General features: G+C 55.3%; 1 protein-coding gene across 6 annotated transcripts in view; it reads left to right on the top strand.

The window, feature by feature from the left end:
- The first annotated feature begins 74 nt into the window (after positions 1 to 74).
- The window catches only part of ZNF592 (zinc finger protein 592), a 39,132-nt gene continuing 24,017 nt past the window's right edge, over positions 75 to 15,189 (top strand). Inside the window, exons 1-4 of one of the 6 annotated variants that reach the window (XM_054589208.1) lie at positions 75 to 152; positions 4,954 to 5,041; positions 5,649 to 5,869; positions 11,464 to 11,571. The gene's annotated coding sequence lies outside the window, so the exon portion shown is untranslated. Of the gene's footprint in view, positions 153 to 4,699; positions 5,929 to 11,463; positions 11,572 to 15,189 lie in introns of those variants that run through there. The other 5 variants (XM_054589186.1, XM_054589195.1, XM_054589202.1 and 2 more) reach the window with 5 other exon arrangements.

Genomic DNA, 15,189 nt, shown 5'->3' with positions numbered 1-15,189 from the left:
CCGGGTCCCGCCGCCAGGCCGGCTCCCGCCCCCGCTCCGCCCCCGGAGCCGCAGCCCCGCCCGCCACCGCCGTCGCCATGTTGTGGCTCCCGCAGCCGGCGCCGGGGACGCGCGCGGCCGAGCCCGGGGCCTGCCGCCGCCGCCGCCGCTAGGTAAGCGCCCCCCGCGGGCCGGGCCGGGCGGGGTCGGGGCCGGGGCCGCCGCCGAGGCCGCCCAAGCGCGGGCCGGGGCTGAGCGGGGCCGGGGCGAGCGCGCGCCCGCGCCGCGGCCCGGCCCTGCAGCCAAGCGGACCCTACCCGCCACCCCAGGCGGAGCCGCTTCCCCGACCGCCGCCTGGCGGGCCCGACCGCCTCCCACCCCGCCCCCGCGACCCGCCGCCGCCCCGCCGCGCACGCTGCAGTCCGCCCCGCGCGGGACACAGGCCGTCTCGGCGACAGCCCGCGGCCCCCGCCCGGGCACCGATAACGGGGCACTTTCCCCGCTGGGACGCCCTGTCAGCCGGCCGTCCCCGCCGCCCGAGGAGCTGGCGCCGTCAGGAGGCAGACACTTCGCGGAGCGACCCTTTCGGGCGCCCCGCGGTCCCTCCCCCACCTCCGCCCAAGTTCTGACCCGGGGGAGGACTCCTCGCGAGCGGACAGGTACTCCTGCCCCAGAGCCAGGGGTCCTCACGGCATGACCGGGCCTGTTGGAAATTGTCTCTCTGCAGAGGCTCTTCCTGCCAACCTGGGGGTAAGGCTCAATGTGACCCGAGGGAGGACAGAGGAGCGTCTGCTGGGCAGATGGCCTCCTGGCCGTGGATCAGCGCGCGCGAGGGGGAGGGGTCCGTACGACCTTCGGTATGCCTGCCTCGGAGAGCGCCGGGCGGGTGGGAGCTGCCCAGGAATTTTTTACCTTTTTTTTTTTTTTTTTTTTTTGAGTAGGCCAGAGGTGGCATTAAAAGTCCTGGATTGGCATAAACCCACAGGCCCATCCAGGGAAGCCTGTGTGGCCCCCAGGACTTACCTACAACAGGAGGGGCAGCAGGAGAGCGGGACTTGGGGCAAGACGGCGCTTGGCCTGGGGTCGCCCCCTCGCCCTCGCTCCGCGCTCACGCGGGGCCGTGCTGAGCATCTGGTGGTGCGTGTGGTGTGGCTGAGCGTACAGGATGTGCACAGACAGATGCCTGCCCCGGGGTTGCTCGGCGGGACCTCAGGGGTCTGTTTCCTCCAACTCACAGGTCCCTTAGACAGTGAAGGAGAAGAGGAAGTATGGTGCGTGAACACATCTCCACCATTTTCCATTTTTTTTCCAGTTGGTCGTGGCTTTGATTCATTCAGTAAATTTTTACTGAGCACTTACTATGCTCCAGGCACTGGCCTCGGTGTTGGGAATACCGTGGAAAACCGGCTCATAGCCCAGGGGCAAGGCCCGGTAGTAAACAAATACTCTTAAAATTACATCGAACAAGTATTGATTAAGAAGCATGTTCCAGGCATTGTGGTAGATGCTGTGAAGAAAGCAAGCAAACATAACTATCCTTGTGGCACTTTCATTTTCGTAGGGGGAAAGACAATGCAATAAAATAAGTAATAAAAGACAGAGTCTGTTAAAAAAAAGTGCTTAGTGCTAAGGAGAAAAATAGGGAAGGAGGATATGAGATATCTGGTGGGGGTTGAATTTACATTCGAGTGCCGTGGGAAGGCCTCCTAAGAAGGTATCTTTTGCATAAAACTTGGAAGGAAGGGGTAAACTAATCATTTCAAATTGTGCGTGGAAAGAAAGAGAGTGGCAGGAGAGAGGAACGGGCCTCGGTTTGGGTTCGGGGCTCAGGGGAGGAAGTGATGTTTGGGCTGAGACCCAGAGGAGGGTGAAGAGTTAACCATGTGTAGAGCAGCTCTGAGCCTGGCAAGTGGGAGGAAGTGAAAGAGGCCTGTGTGGCTGGAGGGGGAAAGGGAGAGGGGAGATAAGTCTGTGGAGAGGTGCGTCAGATCCCAGGGGGCCTCAGGGACAGGCCTGAGTTTGCATTGTCTCCGCAGCGTTATTAGGAACCTTTGCACGGTTTTAAGTGCGTGACATTTACATTTTAAAAGGTCTCTGGCATCTGCCTGGGGAAGGTACTTGGAGATAAGCAGGTGAGGCCGGGCTTTCCACCGCGTGGAGTGGCCTAACTGCTGGCTCGCTGGGGAACGTCTCGAGCAGTCTGGGGGAGCTCCTTTTCCTCCGCGAGTGAGTCTGTTGCCCAGCTTTTGGGAAGGGAAGGGAAAGAGAATTAGTATTTACGGAGCGCATGCGAGGCGGGATGACCAGTTTTAGTGACTTTGGCCTACCTTATATTTAATGTATCCCTCTCTGTGCCCTAAGAGAAAGGGGTTGACCTACCCGTTGACAGGTACAAACCCAGAGCGGACAGAAAAGAAGCCCAGAGGGGACAGACAACCTATGGAAGGCCACCTTCGTAACACAATCTGTGTTCAAGCCCACGTCTGCCTGACTTCCAGAACCCGGCGGCTCTGGAGCTCTCTGGAGCTAGGCTCCTTGCGTTTGCATCTGGCTCCCTCAGCTTGCCACCTGAACGATCTGGAGTTATTTAACCTCTCTTGTGCCTCAGTTTCCTCTTTGGGAAAACTTCAAGTTTTCCCCGGCTTTCTGCTCAAGGCCCAAAGGACCTGTCTCATAGGTTTGTCCTGCAGATCATGTGAACATTGTAACACTTACCTCAAATATTAGTTACTGTTATTATTTAAAAATTTTAAACAGCCAGGCTGCCTCTCAGCATATTGCAGTCATTTTGGATAAGATCAAATATGTAGATAATGACATTTTTGAATTTCGTGAGACTCATGTTCCCTACTTTTTCCTCTGAATAACTTAATGCCATGTTCCATGTGATCAATCATTCAACATTGATCTCCCATTTCATTCTTGATACGGTGTTAGTACTTACGCTACAATGCACTTAAGAGGGCTCTAATGCACCTTTAGTTAGAGACCTGTGAGGAGAAGTAAACACTAAAGGTCTGGGGAAGTAGTGAAGGCTTCAGGGAGGAGGTGATTTTGAACTGGGCTTTGGAAGAAGCATAGGTATTTTATGGGCAAGATTGGGCAAAGGATATTCTAGGTACAGAGAATCATGTGTGAAAACATGGAGTCGTGAAAGGCTTGCTTTGTCTGGTGATGAGGCTGGGAAGCGGAGTTGGAGCTGTGAAAAGCAGGTCAAGAAGTCTGGTTATTCTGTAAACCGTGGTGAGGTACCAGGGGAGCCTTAGATGCGCCCAATACTTAAAGTGATGTGTTGCAGTTAAAGAGTAGAGACAGATGTCATTCAGGAGGGCGGCTTTATATTGGTGGGATCACTATGCTCCGGGGGCTAGTTCTCAGTTTTGTAGACCCAAAATTTAGTTTTTCTGTGGGGCCTTCAGAACTGATCAGGTCGTGGGAGAGGGACTTAGGAATCAGACTTGGAAGAGACTGATGCATAAACTCAGGGTGTTAACTGGCCATGAGAAATGAAACTGCAGGATGACAGATGTTTCTGTCCCCCGGCCATTGCCTCCCCGCCCCCACCCCACTTCAGGCCAGGCCTGGGACATGCTAACAAACTCCTGCTCCTCAATTCCTGTTTGTTTTTCTCAGGCTCCATGAAAAGTGAACCCTATCTGTTAACATAATTTTCCCCCCCTTAAGCTCTATATCCTGTTGTCGGCAGTGATTGTTAGTTGATGGAATGAATGATTCTGTATTGGTTGGGTGGGATCCTGGGTTTGTGAAACTTAAGGAAGAGGAGGCATAACTTTTTTCAGAAATAAACTATTTGAAAAAAGGGGTTCCCTTGAATTGGGTTCCTGGAGGAGGTTTCCAAATTCTTATTCTTTTATGTATGTATTTGTTTTTAATTTACTTTATTGGGATGACATTGGTTAATACCATTATGGACTGTAGGTTTCAGGTGTACACGTCGATAGTACATCATCTGTATATGGTGGTGTGTGTTTGCCCTCCTCTCCACCAGCGAGGTTTGCGGTTTCTAAGCGGCATGCGTGATTTTGCGGCTGGGGGCGTGGGTCGTGGACAGGCGCACTGGAAGTTGCTCTGGAAGGAGGTCTGTGAACTGAGGGAGGGCGTGGAGGCCTTTTGACTGTCCTTGAAGGAGAGGCTGATTGGGAATCTCCATCTTCCATACACATTAGAGACAGAAAAGAAAGCCGTAGTTCCTAGTCACCCTGGCGGTGCTGAGTGTTCCCGTGGCGGCGCGGTCTTCCTGAGGTTCGAGCCCTTACCTTCTCTCTGCTTCCACAACACCGGGAAGGGAGGTGGGCCCTCTAGAGTTTTGAAGCTGTGGGTTTCGACAGTGAAAGATGAAATCCAAATAGACCAACCTAGATTGTGGGTTAACTGCTTTCCTTTGAAGACTCTAACATTAACTACCCAAGAATATTCATGTCGATGTTTAGGAGTTGCAGGTAGGTATGCAAAGGAAATAAAAGTAGCTGAACCTGGGGCTCCTGTCGACATTTGCATATTTAGTGTTTGTATTAGACCTCTATCTTGCGCTCTATCTTTATATGTAGGTTTGTTTTTAACTTTTTCTGACAGAATAGGCACACCCTGCATAGGAGAGAGTTCTGTGAGGGGAACAGTTGCGTGCACCCCAAATCTTTGGGTTTCCGTTTGTGGGCGTCTGGGCCAGCGTTCTCCCTTTCATGTTCCAAGAGTGCAGGGCATGATACCCATTAGCTAATTACTTTTGAGAAGTGTTTTCAGGGGATCAGAACCACTCACTTTTATTTGACAGTGGGAAGTGTGCATGTGTGTGTTGAAATGACGTAGCCGATCCTTGTATGACTCAGAGAAAAGTTAATGAACACCTTTCAAGTTTGGTATCACCACACAGCCGTTTCTGAAACCTGTTGGCACTATGGGCTGTCCTCGTGCCCTGTGTGACTTGCGGTAAATCCCTTCCCTTCTCCGTTTCAGGTTCTGAAGGAGTTGTGTCAAGAGATAATGGTGGCCCCCTGCCTCTCATGAACGCACTCCAGGGGTTGAAGAGGATGATGAAGTCCTCGTACGTGGCAGACGAACTCCTGGCCTCCCATGTGAGGCCAGGTCACAATTATCGGAGCCCCCTGCAAATTTCCTGAGTAGTTCAGAGGTGGCATGGAGGGTCTTTTGCAAAAATAAGGCCACAGACCTACACCCCAGGTTTAATCCAGAATAGCTTACCACTTCTCTGAAGAACAGAGTTCACTGTAAGATTTCTTACCTCTGAGTAGTAGTGGCATTGGGGTGGTTTTTAGTTTTTTAGTGACTTTTTTCCCAGTCATATGAATTTTCTATAGGCTCATAGATCATCTTTATGAAAACAAACCAATAACCGATAAATCTGTTTTCATTTTAGAGTCAAACATTGAAAGTCCTAAAGGCCAGAGCCGCGTCCCTCTAGAAGACGCGCTGTTGCAGCTGGCCACCCCCCTCGGTCACGTGTCCGCGAAGACGCCTTGGTTAGACGTGCAGCAGACACAGCTCTTGCAGACAGGAGGGCTAGGCTAGGACCTTGGAGCGCGGGGGGCCCTGCGTTCAGAAAGCAGGGCTGCGCCCACCTGGCAGTTACTGACGAGTGGAGTCGGACTTGGCTTCATTTTCTTCCTCCTCTTCTTCTTTTTTTTATTCAGCAGTTGAACAGTTAAATTCATCATCTGAATGACGGCTTCTAGCTTCATCTGTTGGGTGTTTTCCGTAGGCGTACTTTTAAAGAAAGCACTCCTTTTGGGCGCGGTCATGGGCTTTCTCCCTTGGGCCACGGGGCCCAGTCTGCACTTCGACATGGAAGATGCTAGAGGCCTTGGTCACAACCTGGGGGCCACTGGACTCTGAAGAGATGCGGTTCTTGTGTGTAAGCCTCACGGGCATTCCTGGGATTGCTCCCATTCGGGGGCTCAATCTTCCCTAGAGGTGAGGCGGGCGGCCATTCCTTCCTTGTGTCCAGCCAGTCGGAGGGCGTGGGAACATTTTACCCACGTTGCCCTTGGCAAGCCGGAGCTGACCGCGGACCGGCGGAAGGGCCCCGGCTGCCCGTTCACCGCCCTGGTTTGCCGCTGTTGACAGCATCCTACTTCTTTCTGCCCATTCAGCTCCTGAGGTTGCAGCTGTTCCTTCAGCAGGCCAGAGCAGGGTGGGCCCAAAGTGGGGCGCAGGGGGCTTGAAGGTAGGCGGTCATTGCACCGCGAGCCTGTCCGCGTGGGTCCAGGGCCTGCGAACTCACCTGACTGAGGCGGCGCTTTGGCATTTCCAGGGGAGAAGGGAGCCCGGTGTGGGCAGCAAGCAGCTGCTCGGAGCCTCCTGGGGTTTGGCCCCGCCAGGGCTCTGGTCCGTGTGGGGAGGGACTACTCTGCCTTTGCCAGGTTAGACAGAGTCCCCAGGCCTGCCCCGCGCTGGCCGCGGCTGTCGAAGCTGTCGCACTGTCTGACACGTCAAGGCAATACGTCTTCAGACTGTACTCACGGGTATTTGATGGGTGGTTAATACCACCGTTATTTTTAATGAGAACGTTTACTTGCATTTAAGATTCCGTGGAGCCTTTTTGCAGCTGGGTCATCGGTGGTCAATAATCCACGGTTGCTTGTGAAACTTTTATGTTCCACTGTCACCCTGGGCCCTTGGCCCCTGCAGGTGAGGGTGGAACATGGAAGAATCATGTGAGATGAACTTTGCTCTCCAGGGGTCCCCCACAGAAAGCGACCAGAGCACATTTTGCCTCCAGACCAGAAGTATATTCTGGGGGCTTTTCTTTCTGGGGGTGGCAGTTACTTTCACACAAGACGCCCTTGAGGTGGCCCGGGGTCCCCTCGGGGGAACATTCTGTGGTGCCCAGAGTGGCTCGAGTGGCCATTTGGGCGGAGGGTGCTGGTGACAGTGATGCCATCTCATCTCCCCTTGTCTCCCTCTGACGCCACCCCTCTGAGCACCTGTGCCCTCAGGAGATGGTAGTCACCTGTCCCCAAAACAGGAACCCCTGGGCCGATTACGCTGCCATTGCAGCTCCATCTCCCCGCGCCTAAGGCTTTTGCGATTTCACTTAAGAGTCCCCTTTTAAAATATTTGCACCCCTTGGGAGAGGTCAGACTCTTAGCAGTTCATCACCAAACAGTCGCTTTAATTACCAGGAATTAATTAAGTCAACAGAGAGAAAGACTGGGACCCAGGCAGGCACTTGGGGGCAAGACTGTCCGAAGGGACACAGTCCTGCCGGGCAGACGGGAAGTGAGGGCGGCAAGAGAAACTCCCGGCGCGTCAGTTGTTGCCGGCAGGCGCTGCTGGGCCCCCTTGTTGCCGGCTCTGGGGCCATCCTGGTGCCCTGCTTGGGGGGCAGAGGGTGCAGCACTGGCAAGTGGGGCTTGGAGGCGGGGTGGGGGGCTTCGAGGGGAGTCTTGAAGGGTTGGGGAGGCTGTTTCTATATGTTCAGAGTAGAAATTTTTGGAGCATTGGAGAAGAGAACAAATCCCTCCTCATTTTATACCTAAAGAGAGACAGCCAGCCAGAGGGGAGGGCCTAGGCCTGGGTGGCGGAGGTTCTCCGAAGCCTGTCCGTGGGGCTGGGGCTCGTGTGACAGCTGCGGGCAGCTCCTTTAGGCTTGTGAGCAGAGTGAGCGACGAGACCACAGTGGCGTTTGGAGGAGGGTGATCTTAGGATGGCAGCGGGGAGACTGGAGGTGGCGAGGAAAGAGGTAACAAGCACAGGGACGGAGCTGTGGAGCGGGACCGATGGCATCAGCGAGATGTGGGTGAGGCGGGAGGCGCCCCAGTGGCTGGCGGCTGCCCGGGTGAAGGTCTTCAGGGCCCTCAGTCTGGGGGAGCTTAAAGCCCTGGCCATGGCTGTGGATGGGGGGCAAGGCCGAGGGAGGGAGGGCGGGGCCCCCGCACTGGGCCCGCCTCGGGCTGCAGCCCAGGCTAGCAGCCTGCCGGTCGTTCCTGGGGTGTCCGAAAGTAGCTGTGAGCATCCTCCAAGCTTCCTTCTGAACCCACGCACGTCCTGGGTGGTGTCTGAAATCCATGGGTTCGATCGCCTTTCAACCTCATTTTCTGACACCCAAGTTTTATCTGTTTCTCAGAACAAATTGTCTTTGACTCACAAACCGACTTGGATTGGTTTAACTGACTGGAAATACTTATTTCTAAGTGGTTTCTGTTTCACTAGGCTTCTAGCCTGTTTTCAAAAAGGCATTTGCCAAGACAAGATTAGCGGAGAAGTGATTTTGGCATAATCGGCTTCTTATGATCTTTTGGTACAAGGTATGTTTCGAGATCGGTGTTTCTGATGTGTACCTTTCTATTTTTTTTTTTAAATCCTCACCAGAGGACATATTCATTAATCTTTAGAGAGAGAGAGAAGGAGGAGAGAGAGAGGAGAGAAACAGTCTGTTGCCTGCTATACACGCCCTGACCGGGGATCAAACCTGGAACCTTTTGGTGTGGACAGCGCTCCAACCAAATGAGCCACCCAGCCAGGGCTAACATTCATTTCTAGAATAAATATCTGAGTGCCCTCTATGTGCTGGGCGCTATTCAAGGAACTGGGAATATAACAGGGAACAATATAAAGAAAAATCTTACCTTCATGGAGCTCCTATTCTAGTGTGTATGGGCTTATCAACAATGAGTAGAACATAAAGTCTGACAGATGGTGAAAAGTGTTTTGGAGAAAAACAAAGCAGAGAGGCTCACTGATGTAAAGACATTTGAGCAGAGATCTGAGGGAGGAGCCATCACCGTGGAGAGAAAAGCCCGAGTGAAAGTCCTTGATGCCAGAGGATGCTTGAGAGTTTATTGAACAGCAAGGAAGGCAGTGTGGGCGGCCGGGAGCGAGGAAGGGGAAGGTTGGGCGAGGAGGCTGGGAGATCCCACCGGGCTTGTAATTCCTGGCGGCGGGGCCCTGAGCGTGAGTGAACTGGGAGCACACGCGTGCGGCTGCGCGGAGCACCGTGGACCTGCCGCGCTTGGGAGGGTTGCCGCGGCTGCTGGGGCGGGAGCAGCGGGGCGCAGCGCTCGGCTGAGCGTGGGCATCTGAGTCGGAATCGTCTGAGAGCCTTTCCTAGGCCACCTACATGGGCCCCCCCGGGACTCCAGGGTCCTCTGGAGCACACGCGTGACCTCGAGGACTCCTGCCGTGCCCTCGTTCTCTGACCGCCGGCTGGCTGCCACGGCTTCAGGTTCCTGGGGCCGCTTCATTCCCGAGTCTGCGTCGTTCAGCTTTTCGGGCGATTTTTGAGGCCAGTTGTTTTCAACCCGACAGCATCAGACACCTGGGTGATTTTTTAAAAAATGCCTGACCCCCACCCCCAAAGATTCTGACTTAATTGGCCTAAGGCGGGGTTGGGCGTCAGGGTTGCTCCCAGAGGGGCGTCCAGGGCTCGAATCATGGTCCGAGGGTTAAATGGGCCTTACGCCCGGCGTTTGAGGGAGAGATTGAGCGGGTGGCCGGGAGCAGGAGACCCTGGGGGAAGGCTGAGGCAGGCCCGTCCCCGGCCAGGGGCAGCCGCAGCCGTGCCGTCCCGCGTACTCTGCCCGGTCACGCGCTTTATCTCATCTGATGACCTCACCCCCCTGGGCCTCCATTTTCTCTCCACAGAGTCATTGACTTACACTTAAAAGCTTCCTAGGGTCGCTTTGGCTCTGACAGCTCTCGGTCTTTCTGGTATTGGAAGAACCGCTAATCTAGAACGATGTTCTGGAACCCTGTCTTCTCATGTTGATCTTCCGACGCCCTGAGCTGTGTCACAGTTACGGCAAAGGCCCTAGCGACTGTCTCCGTGCCCGGCCGCAGGAGACCGTGTGCCACCCGCAGGAGCAGCCTGGGAAGACAAGGGTGTCGGGGAAACCTGACACGCAAACTCTGACCTGCGGGTCCGGAGTCTTGAGTGGAAGGGCCGCTCGGTTCCGGGCGGCGTGCAGGGGCCTCAGCGCTGGTCCCGGCTCCGCGTCAGGCTGGCGGGTTTCCTGCGAAGGGGAGCAGTGTTTTGTTCGCTGTAAAGCTCCTAGACATCAGCTTGTGCGCGCGCGTGGGGCGGGGGCCCGGCAGAGCAGCCGGCCCGGGGCAGCGGAGCCCGGCGCGCAGGTGCGCCAGCTCCCCTCTGCCGCCAGACTGTTGCCCAGGCAGGAGACAGTTCCGACAACCAGCTGGAACCAGTGGCCCCAGGAGCCGAGGTTAACCCGGAGCAAACCGCCAGGCCTGCTCCCCGGGAGGCTCGGAGCTCACGCCCCTGGGACAATGGCTCTGAAATGCCCCTGCTGCCTGGTCTCTGACCTTTGTCCTCCTTTGGACAGCACGGGGTCTGCTGGTTAGTTTATATCTTGAAACGTGAAGGTCAAAATAAGAAAAGGAAAAACTTTGGGAGAAATGAAGTTTTGTTTTTTTTTTTCTACTTTCCTTCTATCGACTTGGGATCACGAGTTTTCATCCCTTCCACTCTAGAGTTTTCTTTTAATGTCGTCTCTGTCTCTATTTAGATTTCACACTCAATGCTGGTCTCTCAAAGTTACGACAGAAATGAGGTTTTAAGGGAGGAGGGGTGCAGGGCGAGAGGGAGCAGAATTAGACACGAGGCTTTTTCTTCTGTCGTTGGTGGGTACATGTGCCCGGTGGACCGTTAACCAGGCCCCCCATGCTGTCCGGAAAAATCGAAATCTCAGGGCTTGCGGCCAGGCTTCAGCCATGTCCGGAGCGCCCAAGGGGGTTCTGAGGTTTGGCTATAGGCGGGGACCATCTCGTTTTAAAGATGGGTTCTGCCAGCTTTCCCCTTGTCTTCTCTCTGCGCCTCCGCCCCCGCCCCGGCTCAGCGCCATCCCGTCCGGCCTCTCCCCACCTCTGGGTTTCCCCTGCTCGCCTGCCCCCCGTCCCTGCCCTTGGTCCTGGCCGGCTGCTTGACCCGTGTGCCCTCTGCCTCAGCAGATCTCTGAGCTGGGGAGGGCGAGCTGTGTGCAGGGTCGTCAGCCCTCGTTTGCCTGGGCCCTGTCCCGTGCGCATGCTTCCTATCAGCCTGCCGTTTAGGAATTCAGCCGTCCGCTGGGGCCCGCTCAGAAACCGCGAGAGAAATCACTAGCCACTGAGGGTGGTGACACAGTAACTATAACACACACAGATCTGCTACGGGTAAGGCATTGCAGTAAGAGCTTTGCAAGTGGTAACTCATTTCATCTCCATAACACCTATTTACATATTGGGGCACAGACACAGACGTGACAAAACCTGCCCTAGGTCACATGGCTAGAAAATTGTACAACCGGGATTTGAACCGAGGTTGAGCCTGTGCTCTGGAGCACCACACTGCAGTGGGGAAGGAGGGAAAGTCTGGGGCTGGGGCAGGGGCTGCCTTTGACTATCCTGTTGGAGATTTTTCTCAGGGTTTGACTTACACTATCATTATTATCAATCTACTTTAACATTTATCTTCGAGCCTATTAAAAAAACATTTCTTTTCCTTTCTCTCCTCAGGTGGTGTTTGGACACTAGACCATGTGCCTGGGTAGGAGCCGTTCCTCTCTCCACTGCTCTGCGCCGCCAGCACCGCGCCCCGCGCCCTCGTCCTGAGGCCGCCGTGAGGTACGGTGTCGCGGCGGAGCCCCGCTGGCCTCCGAGAGCTGAGCGTCCGGGTGCACGCGGGTTTTTTTTGTCGTCGCTTTTCCTCGGTAGTTATTATTTTAAATTATGGTAAAATGTACGTAACAAAATGGGCCATGTTAACCCTTTTTGGTGCTGTTCAGGGGGACTCGGTACATTCGCATCGCCGTCCACCCTCAGAACCCTTTCGTCTTCCCTGGTGTGAGCCCTGTGCCCTGAGACATGACCGGCCCCGCCGCCTCCCTCCCCCGTCCCGGCAGCTCCCCTCCTGCTTCCTTTCCCTACGAATGGGACCACTCTAGGCGCCGCCTCTGTGTGGACTCGTATCGGATTTGTCCTTTTGTGACTGGCCTGTTTCCCTAAGCATACAGCCTCAAGGTTTACCCACGTTTAGCACCTGTCAGATCTGTATTCCTCTCTAAGGCGGAATAACGTCTGTAGCACAGTGTGTTTTGTTGGCCCACTCGTTTGGTGACGGACAGTCCGGTTGGATTCCACCTCTTGGCTATGGTGCATAATACCGCCGTGAACACGCTACACAGGCACCCCAGAGGCCCCGCTCTCAGGTCTTTTGGGTCTGTGCCCCGAAGGGGACTCTCTGGGTCGCGTGGTAATTCTGTGCGTCACATTTCTGAGGAACCACCACACTGTTTTCCGTAGCGTCTACACCGTCAACATCCCCACCAGCAGTGAGCAGGGATTCCCAAGTTCTTCGCGTCCTCACTGGCACTTGTTAGCTTCTGGGTTTTTATTTTTCCTTTTTTGGATAATAATAGTCATCCTAATGGGTGTAACCTTGGTGCATGTTGTGCTTCAATGTACAAACGTAGAGAAAATAATATGATAAACCTCTGGGTGCTCCTCACCCAAGGCGGCAGTTACCAATCCGCCTCATTGCCGCACTCCCTCCTGCTCTCTTCCTCTTGCCCGGTGTTATTTTGAGGCAAATCCCAGACATCACATTATTTTATCTGTAAACATTTCATCATATGTCTTAAAAACATGAGGGCTTTGATATTTCATTTTGTCTGGCGGTAGAAGGGCATATAGGGATGTTCCTTTGGACACTTTGTTCCCGATCATTCCCTCGGGTCACGAGGGACAGACATAGTGGACACGGAGCTGGACGCCCGTCACCACTCTGGGTGGCTGGTGAGAGGCTGCCTGGCCGGGGCGCGGCTTTCCTGCGGAGCCGACTGCCCCACGTCTGAGCAGCCCTCATGGAAGAGCCCGCCTAGATCTCAGCTGAGAGGGGAAGGCGAGAAGAGGGGAGAAAAGATGATGAGGAAGAGCATGAGAGAGCGCAAGGAGGGAGGGGTGGGCAGGCATGGGGGCAGGGATGGGGACAGAGGGATGGAAAGGGGAAGTGTGCGTGGACGTGCGTGGACATACGAGAAGGGAGTGAGAGACAGAACACCTGGGAGAGAGCCTTTGCCTGCCCTGAACCTCCTGAAGTCATCTAAGTAAACCACAGAGACACCCTAAGACCAACAGCCTGCTCCCTGTGTCCTCCCAAAACCTGGTCAGGTTTGGACACTTTGGGAGCATAGTTTGCCTGTGGTGGATGAGACTGGTAGCGCCCTGGGAACCACCGAAGACATAGGTGCCAGCGATGGGGAAGGAGTGACCAGTGGAATAGCTACGTTCTTGTTTCTGGGGCCCTTGGTCGGGGCGTGGAGGCTCGGTGCCCAGCAGGTCCGAGGCTGCTGGCTTTTTCTTAAATTTGGATCTCCCTACCACCAAGGGATGGTACTTTTATGAAGTTCAGGGGGAGGGGCCCCTCAAGGACAGTGTGTGAGCAAGAAGTGTCCTGTGCCCCTTTCTGTCTCAGCCTTTGGGTCTTATTCATGTCTAACAAGGTTCGGCGCCCAGTGCCCAGTTAGCGCTGAGATCGGTTTGCAGTAATGGAAGTAAAGGGGGCACCGGTTACAGAGTGTCCATTTGTATCTGGTCCGCAGCTCTGTTTAAACTTTGTTGCCTATTCCTAGTTTCCACCCCCAGCACCTCAGCCTCTCGCTCAGTTCTCCAGTCCCCTGTAATCCCAGCTCCCTGCAGTTCTATCCCCTTTTCTTCCTTTTTATCCTTTTAAAAATATATAACAGCTCTGTTGAGACATAGTTCACAGGGCTTACAATGCACTCATTTAAAGTGCCCAGTTCAGCGGTTTTTAGTACATTCATGGAGCTGTGGCCCTGGCGCCCTCTCTCTCCCCTGGCGGCGCCCTGATCCACCCTCAAGACAGATGGCCTTGTTGTGGAGACACTGGCCAGCAGGCACTTTCCTCCAAGAGAACATTTAACTCAATCACCCCGCAGGAGCCCAGGATTCATAGACATTAAAAGCTAAACACAGATGACAATGCAGATTTGCCAACTGCTTGACGGGTAATGAACCTGCTTAGGAATCGGTGAGTGTCCATGACCAGTGTCCGTTCTGGACAGGGGAGCCTGCCACACACCACGCCCCCTTTCTCACGGAGGGTTCCCTTCCGGCGACCACACCGGAGCTTAGAAACAGACAGTAAAGAAACAGGTCCGGCGGGCAGATGTGCTGTGAAGAAAAATACGCCCTTCTGCGGAATAAAGGGGCAGAGATTGGCGGAGGGTGTGGGGATTGGCGGCCTAGGTCCCGCGGTCACAGGAGCCCCCTTGGACAAAGTGGTTTTTGAGTAAGACCTGCAGGCGGCAAGGAATGAGCCCCCGAGATCTCGGGGAGAATGTCCCAAGCAGTGGGCACGGGACGTGCGAAGGCTCAGCGTCGGTGCCCAGCGCGCCTGCGGGGCAGCAAGGAGACCTGTGCAGAGGGGCAGGGGGGCAGTTAGAACCGCACGCCCCTCCCCCGCCACCCTGCGAGTGGGCCTGGGTATAGGCTGGGCTTCAGTCTCTGTGACGCGCGGGGCCTGACAGGTGTCGCAGGCGGCACACCGCTGGCCCTGGGGGGAGTGAGCAGCAGAGGCAAAGGGGGGAGCAGGGAGGGCGGCTGGCAGGCCGTCGTGGGGACCGGGCGAGGGAGGGATGGCAGAGGCCATTGGAAGTGGCCTGCGTGGGTATAGTGGGCAGTGGTGTCCCAGGATTTGCCAGATGCCAGGCACGGAGGAGAGAGGGCTCACAGACGCCCGGGTTTCGGCCTCAGCCCCTGGAGGGATGGAGTTGCCATTTCCTGACCCGAGACAAGAAGGAATCCCAGGAAGAAATCGAGGGTTAGGTTTTGGACATCGTAGGGTCAGGGTGCCGATCTCAAGACAAACCCACATCTCGACTCTCCGGGATACTAATTAATAACTTAGTGCCTGTGGAGGAGCTGACGTAATAGCAGAAGGCAGAACGTTTTCCTGAGGCGACTACAACAAAGGCAGAACATGGTGCCGTGGGGAGAGTGGGGGGACAAGCACAGGGGCGGCTGAGGCGGCCTGTGACGGGCGGGCAGGACAGCCCTCCGCCCTTCCTCCCCCAGGACGCCCGAGCCCTGGGTGGGCCCTCGGCGGCACCTTCGAGGCGTGGCCGCGGGGTTTCCAGAAGGTGGTGGGGGACTCGAGAGCAGGGCCTCCCCTCTGGGCCCTCAGTGCCAGGCGTGGGCCTTGGCGCTTGGCGAACGTTTGAC

Source organism: Pteronotus mesoamericanus, unplaced genomic scaffold (genome assembly GCF_021234165.1).
Source record: "Pteronotus mesoamericanus isolate MK-2021 breed Mesoamerican mustached bat unplaced genomic scaffold, CSHL_Meso_final contig_1242, whole genome shotgun sequence".
NCBI classification, from domain to species: Eukaryota; Metazoa; Chordata; class Mammalia; order Chiroptera; family Mormoopidae; genus Pteronotus; species Pteronotus mesoamericanus.
The sequence above is the reverse complement of the archived record's forward strand: the minus strand, read 5'-3'. Positions and strand labels throughout refer to the sequence as shown.